Below are 13,872 nucleotides of genomic sequence, written 5' to 3' on the forward strand. Positions count from 1 at the left end.
TCAGTATTGTTATTGGTGTGATAGTTTGCAGGAGATGATGCAAGTATGAACCCAATTTCCCTACAAACAGGCTGGGTTATTTTCTTACAGTCATTTAAACATATCCTTCAGTGTGTCTGCCGTATTCACGTGTGTGTGTGGGTGTATGTGTATGTGTGTGTGTGTGTGTGTGTGTGTGTGTGTGTGTGTGTGTGTGTGTGTGTGTGTGTGTGTGTGCCAAACTTGATATAATTATGATTTTACATATTGACTTCCTTTTAATAAAGTGTGTCAGAATGAGAGCAAAGTACTTATTTCCTTTTGTGCATACAACCATTTTAGTGGTTTTAGCGCATATCTTGTAACGCTATTCACAGTTTATTTTCTCACTGCAAGGATTCTAAACGATGTGTCCAGAATCTTCTTCAGAGTATTATTTAGAACATAGTTTTGCACTACTAGAGCTGAAAGAAAGTGCTAAGGAAGTGAAATCTTGATCAGTGGTATATACCAAATTCATTCATTCTGTACTCTTCTTGCAGTCATGTATTGACTGACATATTTGTTTCAAATACAAACATCATTATTAACAATCAGTCCCAAAAATAAGGCTGTCAAACTTTAAAACCTGCATTTTACTCCTTCACTGGAAAAATATGGTATTACCACTTCTGTAGATGCAACAGCTGTACTCTCCACAAGCCTTATCAACAGGGAACAGATTCAAGCCATGATGAATATTCTGTTACTAATGGCAACTTCAGTTTGTTCAGTTGGACACTACAAGTATGAAATGAAAGATAGCTGAAGGTGCCTTCAGGCACTGCACTGCTAACTCTTTAGGCTCTGCTGACTACATTTGTTTAAACAGCAACATAATGCTATTTTATATTTACAACTCGTTCAAGGACCAGCTTATTGTGCAACACAACTTCTTTCCAAATGCAGTACACGAATGTTTCCTAAGCTTCACAGTTTTTGCAAGAAAAAAAAAACCTCTAGTTAATCTGTTGAAGAAATGACAAAAGGAATTAGAAAAAAAATGTTACACAGCAAAGCAAGAAAGAAATTGTTAAGACACCAAAATCCACCCCCTGCATTCCAAAGATTCCAGTGGCATTTAATGCTGTTGTTTAAACAACCATGAGAAAAAAAAAAAAAGACAAGCTTTAGAGCTAAACTTCCTTAATAGTTTATTATTCATGAAACAAATTAGAAAAGTCTGGAAACATTAATAACATAGATGATTACGATTATGCCACAGATCATAACCTAGTTATTATGCGTTTGACACAAGGATGCCGAGAAATTCACCTGGAGAGCAAATCTCGAGAGGTGAATGTTGGCATCCATGTGGGGACCCAATCATATTTCTTTGTAGTGCATGTAGCTTTAACTGCTCCATGTACTAATAGTTACAGAAGAAAAAAAAAGCACTAAGTGTTTTGCCAGCTTTTAACGCCATAAAGCAATTAGCGAGCCATCAGGAAGACAATGTAACACAGTCCTTTATGTTTACATTCACCTTGCCATGCTTCTCAAATGCCCACATTTTCATAGAATATCCAAAATTTTCTCTCATATGTTTGGACTGTTCCTCATAAAATATTTGGTTTTCAGACAAAAAAATGAGGATTGAAGTCACTAAATAATGACATTCATTTCAATTTCAGACTTCATAACCTTTAGAAAATGCAGCCAAATATACTCTTGTTATTCTAAATTCTAAGTTTATGAGAGGAAGTGGGGGACATGTTAATGGAATGAACAGAAGGCAGAAATAAATCTGTTTTTTTATTTTGCTTCTGTCTTTTTCTGGTCAGTACTGGTAGATTTGACTTCGTAGGATGAGACTTGACCTTAACAAGTCTAGCAGAGGATGTTTAACATTTGTTAAGATTGGATCTCGCACTATATCAGCACTTGGGAAAAATATCGGAGCGTAACCAACATGCTCCATGCAGTACAAATACACTATGAGCAGTAGTAATTAAAATGAACCACAGATTTAGTACTAATCATAATACTAAAATGTATTTCTCGAGCATTAAATAATACCTCAGTGTTAAGCAGCCACTTCTCTTATTCTTAGGTAGTAATGGAGGTTATTTGTAAACTCTGTCATGCTGTTTTTGATGAACTATTAACGGAAGTGAAGTTTCTGCTATAGTAGGTGTATTATTAATCTCCCTGCGTGAAAAGTGTTGTTGGTTAGGATGAGCAACAAGCATATAAGTTTGGGGCAGTTCTTAGTACTCTATAAACAATGATGCCAGAAGTTCCAGATGTTTCATGTAACATTACAGGAAGTAAATGAATCAGTTTATTGTGTACCTATGCACAACACAGTGACTAAAGATTCATTCATAGTCCGAGTATCATCTTTATCCTTTATTGTAAAACTGTTTACATGAACAGCAGATACGCCAACAGTATTAATTTTTCTCATTCTTTCTTTATCTCTGTCATCATCTAATTTGTATCATTCTATTTTTTATTTTACTAGATACACCAGTGAAGTCATAATAACCAGAAGAAAATATGCGATCTTTAATCTAAATGTCTAAAAATCAAAGGTTAGAATAATGCATACGCCTTTAAGTGTGACCAGTATAGGAAAGGATATTACTCGATGGGCAGAACCCAAGTTCCTTTTCTTATCCAAACAAAACTACAAGTGAATAATCTCTAAAGATCGTGTATACAACCTAATGTTTTCACATTTCTAGCATAGTTTCAGTTAAGTTATAGAATCATAAGTATATTAAAACTAAGGTACAAAAATATAGCAGCCATTTCTTGCATATTATCCATTTTCCAGTTTGTTCAGCATTCTTGCATTTTTTTCAATGCAGCTACAAGACTTATAAAAGAGTCGGCATACTAATTGTTTAATTTCAATATTCACAAATTAATGTAGTTTCTCTGAGCATACACTTGATTTTTGTTGGCAATTGTTAAAATTCTGTAGGTTATAAATACATTAAGTTCTTCTAAGAGTTTTTTCATAACTTGTATTGGACACATAATTTAAATCAAGACTTTTTTTTATAACAAATGAATTCGCTATAGATATAGATGCAAAAAACACTGATAAAAATATTTAAATTGCAGTATTCTGCTGATTTATAGAAGTTTTCAGTAATGCTTTATTTGCATGACTTCATTTCCTGTTTTCTGTTTTGTGTAAAACTGGGTCAGTAGGTCCTGAGAAACTACCTTTTTCTTGATTTTATCCAGCATATTCTTCTTAGTGAACTGGGTGTTTTAACATGATACTGGTTTGACTTCATCATATAAATCTATTCAACAAAGTGGCTCTTAGCACTGAGCTGAAGAAGAAGGATTTTGTGAATGGCAGAAGAGACGCTATTGTTACCTGATGTAATACTTTTAAAGAAAGATTGGGAAATGAATGTCTGTTCGAAAATGTCTGGCTCAGCTGGAGATGAAAAGGGGTCAAGTTTGCAATTAAACAGTAATGGCAAAGATGTGAGACTGTCACTGGCAGGGGTAATGTGGTCTGCAGCTGTTTGGTATGTGAGTAAAAGGATGTTTGAATCAGTGAACAAGTGAAAATGACACCAGTGAACCAGAAAATGTGTTTGTGCTTTAGCTTTGCAGACTGCTGAGAACCAAGTTCAAGATCAACTACTGAAACTAAAACCTTTGACAGACTAAGAGGTCATGTTAGAATATTGATAAATCAAGCTGTTTTTTTCAGTGTGAATTTCTTTTTCAGCAGAGAACATGTGCTATTTTGTGTAGGCCTATTCTGTGTGCATCCTTTACTAATTTTAATCCCTTGTGGAAACAATTTGCCTGGAATAATTCAGTAAATAATACTAGTAAACAGTAAATGATGATAATAATAATAATAATAATAATAATAATAATAATAATAATAATAATAATAATAATAATAATAACAATGAAATATTACCTGTGTACTGATTGAGGGCAAGAAAACAGTGTGGCCTAAAGTGGAAGGTTTTAAGTTGTCAAACTGACTCCTAAGACTCCTAAGACATTAGACTCCTATAAGATGAGTTTACTTACAGTGGGAATCTGAGAAATTCACTTTATCTGTTTGTATTCTGGTGTTACATTAAGAAAAGTAGTTTTCTATACATATGTTTCACTTAGCCACATATTCCGAAATATTGAAAACTTTTGTTTTGTTTGATTCATTTGGTTATATATCAGCTTGCACTTGTGAAGAAATATTAGCTATCTCAGATATTTTAATGAGTTCTACAATAGCAGATACAATTATGAACTATGAAAAATACTGTGATTTGTAAGCAATAAGGTCAAGCGTTTTGCTTTAAATAGGTTACAGCACACACAAAATAAAACATTGTGTTTTGAGAGTATTTGATTAGTTTCATACTGTGCTGCTCGTATTCCATTAAATGATCTTGGATATATTTATAATCTGCAGTGTCAAAGGACAAGACTTGCTGTGTTGTAATACACTTAACTTTTTGTCTGTGGGTGTGGCTTATTTTGCAAGTGTTACAATGTCTTCTGTTTACCTGGGTTGGCAGAAGCATTGTTCATAATATGTAATTTGTGTCAGATGGACTTGTAAACAGATTGCAGATGTTTAATGACAGATCTGAAGATTTCTTTCTAGGAACACATTCAGAAATGAGGAATCTGTATGTCGCCGAATGAACTGTGCTCTGAGAAAATGGAACCTGCGATCAATCTAGGGCTGAATTTACACCTGCTGTAATTTAAGATTATTTTATCCTTCCCATCAACCTTAAGAGTCTTTCATTGTGTAACACTCGTTGGCTCAAAATTGATTTGCATTTTCTCCATAGCAGGTTAGGATTTTAAAAACCCTTTGAGATATTATGTGTTTGGGTGAGAAATCTTGATCCTCATCAGCAGAAGACTCAAACCTACAGCCACTTTGTCTGGTTATGGTAAGTAAAGTGGCAAAAGTAATGTTTATGAGGTTGCACTTTGAAGCCTGCTTTATTTCCACCATCATTCTGAGCCCAGAGACCTTGATTGTTTACTTAAAACAGATTTTCTCTACCTTTTTAACTACAGTGATCAGCAGACCAAGACAGCTGAGTGAATTCTCCCTCTTCAGTCTTCTCACCCCATCTAACGTCCGAACCAAATATGACCAGAATGTGATGTGCTGAATGCACTCAGTGAATTAATTAAGCAATGTCAGTAGAGCTATACTTTTGTTTGATTTTTTTTGCCTCCATTACAGAGTCTTTGATTTTGTGATAATGAAGGTCCTCTCTGGTGTATCTGTGACAGGGGATATCGCTGTCTATTGATCTACATACACACACACACACACACACACACACACACACACATATATATATATATATATATATATATATATATATATATATATATATATACCTATATATGTATTAAGCATCTTTCGATCCCAAAGAATAATGGGTTTGTGCCTCTATTGGACTAATTCAAGCAATGTCTTTTGTGGCTATGCACTCCAGTCTGGAAGTTGCAGTCCCTTCCTCACTCTGAGCAGCAGTAGTAGGCAGACGTCAGTCTGATATCATGGGCACGGATCTGCTCTCCTTGCCAAGGTGGTTTCATACATAGTGAGAGGTTTCTTCACTTCCCATTTACAGGTAGTCTTGTCTGAAGTGACAGAATACCAGGTGTTCATGCTGATGGAGAGAGTCCTGAGGTCACAATTGCATATGTACTTGTACCGTACTTTGTGTTGCCCTTTGGCCTCTTTCCAGATTTCAACTCTTCAAAAAGGAGGTCTTTTGGTATTCAGCCATCCATCATGTGTGAGATATGACTCTGTTTTAGGGGGGTGAACATGGAGGTGGTTCCTGCTGTCTCAAGCACTGTGCTGTTTGGGGTCTTGTTCTGCAATGAGATACAAAGTATGCACCTAATGCAGTACATATGTAATACATTGAGTTGCTTCTCATGTTTTTAGCGCAGAGTCCATATTTCAGTGGCATACAGTAGTGCATTCAAAACATACACAGTGCACTTATTATCAGTCCATTAGCTCATAGTCACTCACCCTGATTGATGGCTCATGTCCCATATTTTGGCTCAACATCTGAGTCTTCTTTAAACTAATTATGAGACCAAATTCCATAAATGCATCCTCAAAGCAAGTCACAAGTGACTGAAGTTCTTGCTGAGCATAAGCCACAATAACTGTATCATGAACAAGCAGAAATTCCCTCAGATGCTTCCTAAGCACCCTGGTCTTTATCTAAGCCTCAACAGTTTGAAGAGGTTGCTTTCGATTCTGGTTTGGAGAAAGATACCTTCTATAACTGTTTTGAAAGCAAATTTCAATAGAACTGAAAAGAAGATACCAAACAATGTTGGGGCCAATACACACCCCTTCTTTAATCAACTGAGAATCTCAAAAGATTCGGATGCAGATCCATCATATGTGATGGTTCCCTTCATGCTGTCATGTAAGGTCCAGATAAAGATAAACAGTATTGGAGGACAGGCAATCTTTACTAAATTGCATGCAGACGTTTCCTACTGATGAATTTGAATGCCTTGGTCAGATCAATGAAGGCAGTATGCAGAAGTTTGTTCTGCTCACTGCACTTTTCTTGTAGTTGCCGCCATGTCTATAGTAGACCGTCAAACTCTGAACCCACACTGAGACTCATGGTAAACTCTTTCTGCAAGAAGATGGAGCATCTCCAGGACAACACGGGCAAACAGCTTTCCCATGGTACAGAGAAGGGAGATGCCATGATAGTTGTTAAAATCAATTTTGTCACCCTTAATCTTATAGATAGTAACTGTGTTAGTATCCCTCATATCTTGTGATGCACTGCCTTCTCTCCAGCACTGGCAACGTATTGCATGCAGCTCTGAGATTAGGGTACCATTTGCACATTTAAGTGTTTCTGAAGGAATGCCATCTTTCTGGAGGCTTTTCCAGAAGATAATGCTTTTGCTGCATCTTTGAGTTCCTTCAAGGTGGGCTCAGTATTGAGTTCAATCATAGTTAGCAGAGGCTGAATGACATTCAGGGCTCTTGCCATAACTATGGTCTATCTGGCATACAGCCATGAGTAGTGTTCCACCCAGCATTCCATCTGCTTGGTTCTGTCCTTCATGATTTCTCTTATGGCCGACATAAGTGGGGAGATCTTCCTTTGTGATGTATCAATGGCTTGCTTGATGCCATTGTACATTTCTCACATGTTACCAATGTCTGTGGCCTGCTGAATCTTGAAGCAAAGTTGCAGCCAATAATCACTTGAACACCATTAAGCTACCTGCTGCACTAGACAATGAGCACAGCAGAGTTCCTGCAAGTTCTCCTCACTGGGTGAGGACCTGTATGTCTCAGTGTAACTAATGCAGTGTGGGCTTCATGTATGTGTGTGTGTGTGTGTGTGTGTGTGTGTGTGTGTGTATGTGTGTATATATATATATACACACACACACACACACACACATACACACACACACACACACACACACACGTACACATACATAAATATATATTGATATATTTGAAAATTAACATGTTCTACCCGGACTGAATGCATTTTCTGAAAAGACTGAGGAGATGTCTGTAAAGCTATAATTTATTGGCTGAAGTATGTTTATGAGGAGTTAACATGGCATACATAGACTGTATGATAGCAGTATTTTTTTCTTTGATTTTCTCATACTGTTTCTGTACCAGATTATGATCTACAAGATGAACATACATCCTACATTGAAATCCATGAATGTTACTTAACTTTTCACTCTCTAAGTACTATCCATAAGGGCCTCTGGAATACATATATGACTATATAGACCTGACAGTCTTATGATGTGTCTTCAACATTTACAGTCTATGCCAAAAAAAATCTTTTTGTAACATGGGCAGACCTAGGTATTTATCACATGGTTAAAGAACAGAGTCATTGCTGTCTCAGTAGCTCAACAGGTAGCATCTCTACCTTTGGTTCAAAAGACTGTGGGTTCTATACTCACACCAAATAACTGGGAAAATTTGTCATTACCGGCATTGTAGAGCACCATAAAGAGGATGGGGTGCTGCAATCCTGAATCTGATATTTTTTTTTAGGCAAAAGCCTTATTTGTATAGGTTTTTGGTAGTTCAGGTGGATGTAAAAAATCCCATGATACTTATCAAAAAAGAGTACTAGAAGTTTTCTGGTGCCTGGCCAAATCTCCCCTAGCCAGTATGAACACCACCTTGGGTCTCACCTGAAAAAAGCAATTGGCTTAATTGGACTATATCAGTCAACAAAATATAAATTAATACAAACATATATACATACATAAATGAATACTTAAAATATATCATTAATATTGCCTATAAATTCCTTTTATTCAGTATCCTCCTTTACACTAAGTGGACACCGTCACTTCTTTAAATACTGTCTCTGAAAAGATTCTTTCTCTTTCATTTTCATCATACTGATACCATAATAGAAAAACTGTCATCTATCTGCAAGACTCCCTTTAAAAATACAGAGCAGTCTACTAAATTTCAGGGCAAGGATACTAACGAAGCAGAGTTACAACTCTCAGACATATTATATGACCTAAAATTGCAAATGCCCACTTACCATGGCACTAAAGAAGGCCAAGAGTGAACTATTAATGATTACATTCTCAAAGCAATACCAAAACTTAAAATTAATAAACAAAAACCGCTGAATAGGAAAATTCAGAACTTATTTAATAGTAACAAAATAAAAACAATAAAATAGCAAGTGTCCATTTAGCGCTTTCATCTCTAACCTTGAGACGTCTTCAGACTGAATACATTTAGCATCACTAAGCATTTATATAATAACTTGTCATGTGAATAAAATAGTTTAGTGCTTTAACCCTTTGTGTTTCAGGTACGCAAAGAAAACATTCTCTTTGCCATAAATATTCTTTCCACCCTAATTCTTCCTCAGCGTCAAACTTATTGTCGTAACTTGCAACATAATATAATGCAATAAATTTAAAATTCATTTTACATTTGGATGAAATATAATGCTTCCTTAAACCGTTTTTGTCATTACCAGCTGATATTGCATATTTGTGCTCAAATATTATTTTGTAAAGCTCTCTGGTTGTTCTACCAGCTTACACAGAGCCAAATATACAACAAACTTAGATTTGCAAGTAAATGATTTAAATCAGCATGTTGTTCACCCTTATTTCTTCTATTCCAGTGTACAAATAATTACAAAAATTACAGTTGAGACCTCACAGCAAGAGGTTCTCCCGTTCGATACTCGGCTGGGCTTGGGAGTGCCTTCTGTGTGGAGTCTGCATGTCCTCCCCATGGTTGGGTAGTGTTTGAAAGACATGTGTGCGTAAATGGGTGTGGCTTCGTTGAAGGTTGAGCGTCGAGCTGGCACCTCGGCGTTTCGTAAAAATCTACTGCCAGTCATTATCGGACCGGAGTTCCACTGTGGCGACCCCTTACCGGGAAAAGCTGAAAGACAACCAAACAGTTGAGACATTTGAACGTCCCTGTTTTTACACTGGTAGTCAATGGTAAGCTTAAGTTTCTCTGGAAAACATTCTTTAAACTCCTCTTTTCTGTGCAAATATAGGCTTGTCACCAACTGCTTGAGTTATTTCTGAACAACTGCTAATACTATTCCAATTTCTTTTGATTATTTTCTTAATCTCTAGTGAAGCAATAATATTTGTTACTTGCCCGGCCAAACAATAATCCACATTTTTGTTGTTCACATTCTCAGTGACTTCACTTTTCCTAATACTGCATACTTCTTCCAATTTATTTCTACCATCTCCATTACATAACGTATATGGACAAATGTGTTACATATAGTGTCTCTTTCAGAAAGTCCCCATCCTTTAAAGTGAGCCTATTTACTCTCATTAAGTGCCCCTGCACTGTATTTTGCTTAGTTGTGGTGGGATGCATAGTAGAATAGCCTAAAAAAGAATTGTTTTGTATTTCTTTTTTGTATATCTTACTGATAAGCTTACCATTTTCTTTCAGTATCATCACATCTAAATAATTTATACTGGTGTCACTATATTCTATGGTATATTCTAAAAAAGAACTTAACTGTTGATGTGCTTATGAAACTTTTCAAGTACTGCCACTGTAGTACAGTTTTGGGGACAGTTGCTGTCCTTCATTTTCCATCCTTCAGTGGAAGTATTAAAACATGGTCCCATTGGCCTAAGTTGGTGGTTGCTGAGGTGATGTTTAATGTCCCATTGGACTTTATAAAAACAAAGAAGGGATTTTCCTGGTGTATTTCCCCATGCTTTTGTAAATGCTACCTCATTTCTTCGCTGAAACAGGACATAAACCTGTTGGGTCAACACAATGAACAAAGGGGGATAAATAACCTTTTTCATACCTTAGTCAGTAAATATAAAAATAATAATCAGATAAGCATGTTGAAGCACCAGTTGTACTTTGTCATCATTGCAGTGGTCTGATTCCTGAGAGCTGTCCAAAACATCTATAGTCCAACAGAAAAGTACAGGAGATATTTCTGAAAATAATCCATAAGCATATTTATTTGTCCATGAAGTGATGTCTGATCATCTTCACTTTATTGCCCTTTGGGTAGTCAATTTATTCTCACTGGATGCACAAAAGGACTTTCATTTTGAAAAGAGCAAGTATTGTTATATCCCAGATAGTTTTATATGTCAGTCAAATACAGTTTCACCCCCCCCACACACACACACATACTCTGCTATAGGTAATGACGGATGCAGAGCTGATATTTTGATGAAAGTTTTTGAGATATCTGAAACTGAAACTGCTTTCTTTTTTCAGTATGCGATCTGTACTATCAGTCACAATTCCTCATTCTTCATTTTCATCAGACTATTAACAGAGGAGACTACAAGACAACACTTATGATGCACTACCTTTGGCAAACAGAAGGAACTGCATCACAGTAGAATATAAGTGAGTCAGAAGTTCAGACAGTTTGGGACAGAGAGTGTGGTATGTTCTTTCAGTATGTAGTGACTGTGTATCAGAAGGGGTTTAAGTAGCAAGACCTCACTATGTGGTGGAAGGTAAAAAAATTATTTTCAAATTAAGCAATTAAATAGACCAAAAAACGTGATTTTATTTAAATCTTCAGGTTTTCCTGTTAACCCAACTTGCTCAGGGCATCGGGCTGGCAACTCAGCACCATAAAAATCTACTGCCAATCATTAGCGGACCGGAATTCTGCTGTGGCGACCCCTAACCAGGAAAAGCCGAAAAGACAAACATTCTCCATATTACTGTATGTATACTATTGCACTATCTAATTATTGTATTTTGCTTATATTTCTGTGGAGCTTTTCTCCCAGGACCTCCACTGAAAATGGGCTTCTGGCCCAGTCAGACTTTCCCTTTAAAAAATGTAAATAAAAAAATACATTGTAAGACTAGAGTTTTCAACTGAGATTTGTTTTCATTCACTTTCATGTCACTGAGAGAAATTGTATCCCTGAGATGCCTTCATAAAAAATTTGGTGTGGTGAGTTTATTAATTGTTGACAGTTTAATTTTATTAATTACATAGATCTTCTTTGAGTTATGTTATCTTCTTTAAGTTAACTCCCTATTAAAATTAGAGATCATGTTTATTCTAATATACAGCCTCTGTACTTAACTTATTGTGCCTTTTTGAAACGCTGTCATGAAAGAATGTGAGAGATCAGAAATTGTATTTTCTTTTACTCCTAGAAAATGAAATCATTAAACCCTTTTCCTGCAATGCAGCTTCTCAAAAATGATCAAAATTGCTATTATTCATAAAATAAAGATGGGAGTACTTTTCATTTCAGACTCAGGTGAATAATATTGCAGGACAATCCATTTCCCATTTCTAAGCATTTGAGCCACTGTCAGGAATAAAATAATTTAATTTCCTTCATATACAGTTTTTACATATTATTTTCAATGTGGGTAGACTGTTGGACTAGCATTATTATACAGTCTTTGCTTGTATTATCTATCATTTGCAATGATATGGAATATGGGGCTGTTTGGTGTGTGATACAATAAATATCTGTTCTATAGGTTTAAGGAATGAGTCTTATGATCTGTGGCTTGCCACTCATCTTGAAACATAGGTTCATAGGTTCATAGGCTCGTACTAGGCTATCTGCCCTAGGGCATTTATAAGCCTAGCCAGAGTGTATGTGGCTTACACCACCCCTTAGGATGAGAGTACTATGCCCTTTTAGGGTTTAGTTTACTATGCCTCTGTCTAGTAGTGACACAGAGATGACCCCCGGGGTAAACCTACGATCTCCCATCCACTCGTAGAGATTTCTCTTGTATAGAGTCAGTGAGGGGCTCTGCCTAACATGGACTGGGATTCTGTGCCAGAGTGTAGGGAGCCTCTGGGTTATGAATCTGTCCCTCCAGCACGTTCTATTTATTTCTGTGTTGAGGTTTAAGTCACTTGTTCTCGTGGCTCTGATGGATTTGGATTTTCTGAGGTGGAGCATGTCCATTAATTCAGGATTGGACATGGCCTTGTACGTCAGGCACAGATCACCTCTGAGTAGGCGGTATGCGACTGAATAGAGCTGGAGTTTTTTCAGTCGGACAGCATATGACATATGTTTAAGACCCTTTATCCTCTTGGTGAGGAACTTTTGGGGTCTTTCCAACTGCTGCAGGTGTCGGGTGAGATACATCCCAAATGGGGCATTGTACTCAATCATTGGCCTGATAAGAGAAGAGTACAGGGGCACAATGACCTCTCTTGATCTAGATGTGAAACCCTTCATGATAAGGTGGGCAATATAGAAGGTTTTCCTAACCACTTTGGCAATGTGAGTGTCAAATGAGAGGTTACTGTCAACCTGGGTCCCTAGGTCCCTGATTACCTCTTCCATACTTAATGGATTACCGCCTATGTGGTAATTTGTCGGTACCTTGTTTTTCCCAAAGGGTATGACTATACATTTTTGGCATTCAGCTTAAGGCCATGGCTCTGGCACCAATTATCCGTTTCTATGAGGCCTCTCTGAAGGATGTTTGTGTCCGCTGGAGTATCAATTATGGCGCCCAGTTTGCAGTCATCTGCGAACTTTGTCAGCCACAATCCTCCTATGTTTGCCTGTACCTTGAAAATAAATGCCGAACAAGAGGGGTCCCAGGACTGAGCCCTGTGGGACACCGCTTGTGACTGGCTTAGAGTCTGACATAGCTCCAGCAACTCTGACCCTGTGGGTTCTGTCCTTGAGCCAGTTTGCAACCCATCTTGTGACATATGGGTTTACATTTAAGCTGGTGAGTTTGTCTATGATGCCCGAGTGGGGTATTGTGTCAAAGGCTTTTGCAAGGTCAAGGTAGGCTGTGTGAACTGCCTTACCCTCATCAATGGCCTTAGTGACTGTTTCAAAAAGTCGACCAAGTTCAGAAGGCAGGATCTGCCCTTGACAAAGCCAAATTGGGTAGGATCCAATGTCTGTAGGTCCCCAATGTCTTTGTTTATGAGTTCCATAATGATCCTCTCCATAGCTTTGCAGACCAGGCTCGTCAAGCTTATGGGGTGGTAATTTCCAGGGTCCGTAGAAGCACTGCCTTTGTGAAGTGGGACCACTGTTGCCGTACGCCACTCTTTGGGTACATATCCTGTAGTAAGGCTAAGATTAAACAGCAGCCTTATGTGTGGGTTTAGTTCCTCTTGGAGTTCATGTAGCACACAGCCCGGGACACCATCCGTCCCATTGATGCTGTGTTTTTAGCTTTAGAGAGGGCGGCTCTCACCTGGGCATCTGAGCTGTTAGGAGGCTACACTCTGCTGGGATAGTTATTTCTCCTTTTGGGGGAGGGAGGAGAATTTGCACTGAACCTGTCTGCCAGAATGTTGGCAATGTCAGTGGGTTCAGTGTATTTTGTGTCATTTTGGACTA

General features: G+C 37.4%; 1 protein-coding gene across 4 annotated transcripts in view; it reads left to right on the top strand.

Moving 5' to 3' along the window:
* ZNF536 (zinc finger protein 536) overlaps positions 1–13,872 on the top strand; it is a 1,745,320-nt gene that overhangs the window by 769,176 nt on the left and 962,272 nt on the right. The window lies entirely within an intron of this gene.

The sequence above is a fragment of the Protopterus annectens genome, chromosome 8.part1 (assembly GCF_019279795.1).
Source record: "Protopterus annectens isolate FY-2018-M chromosome 8.part1, PAN1.0, whole genome shotgun sequence".
Classification (NCBI taxonomy): Eukaryota; Metazoa; Chordata; order Ceratodontiformes; family Protopteridae; genus Protopterus; species Protopterus annectens.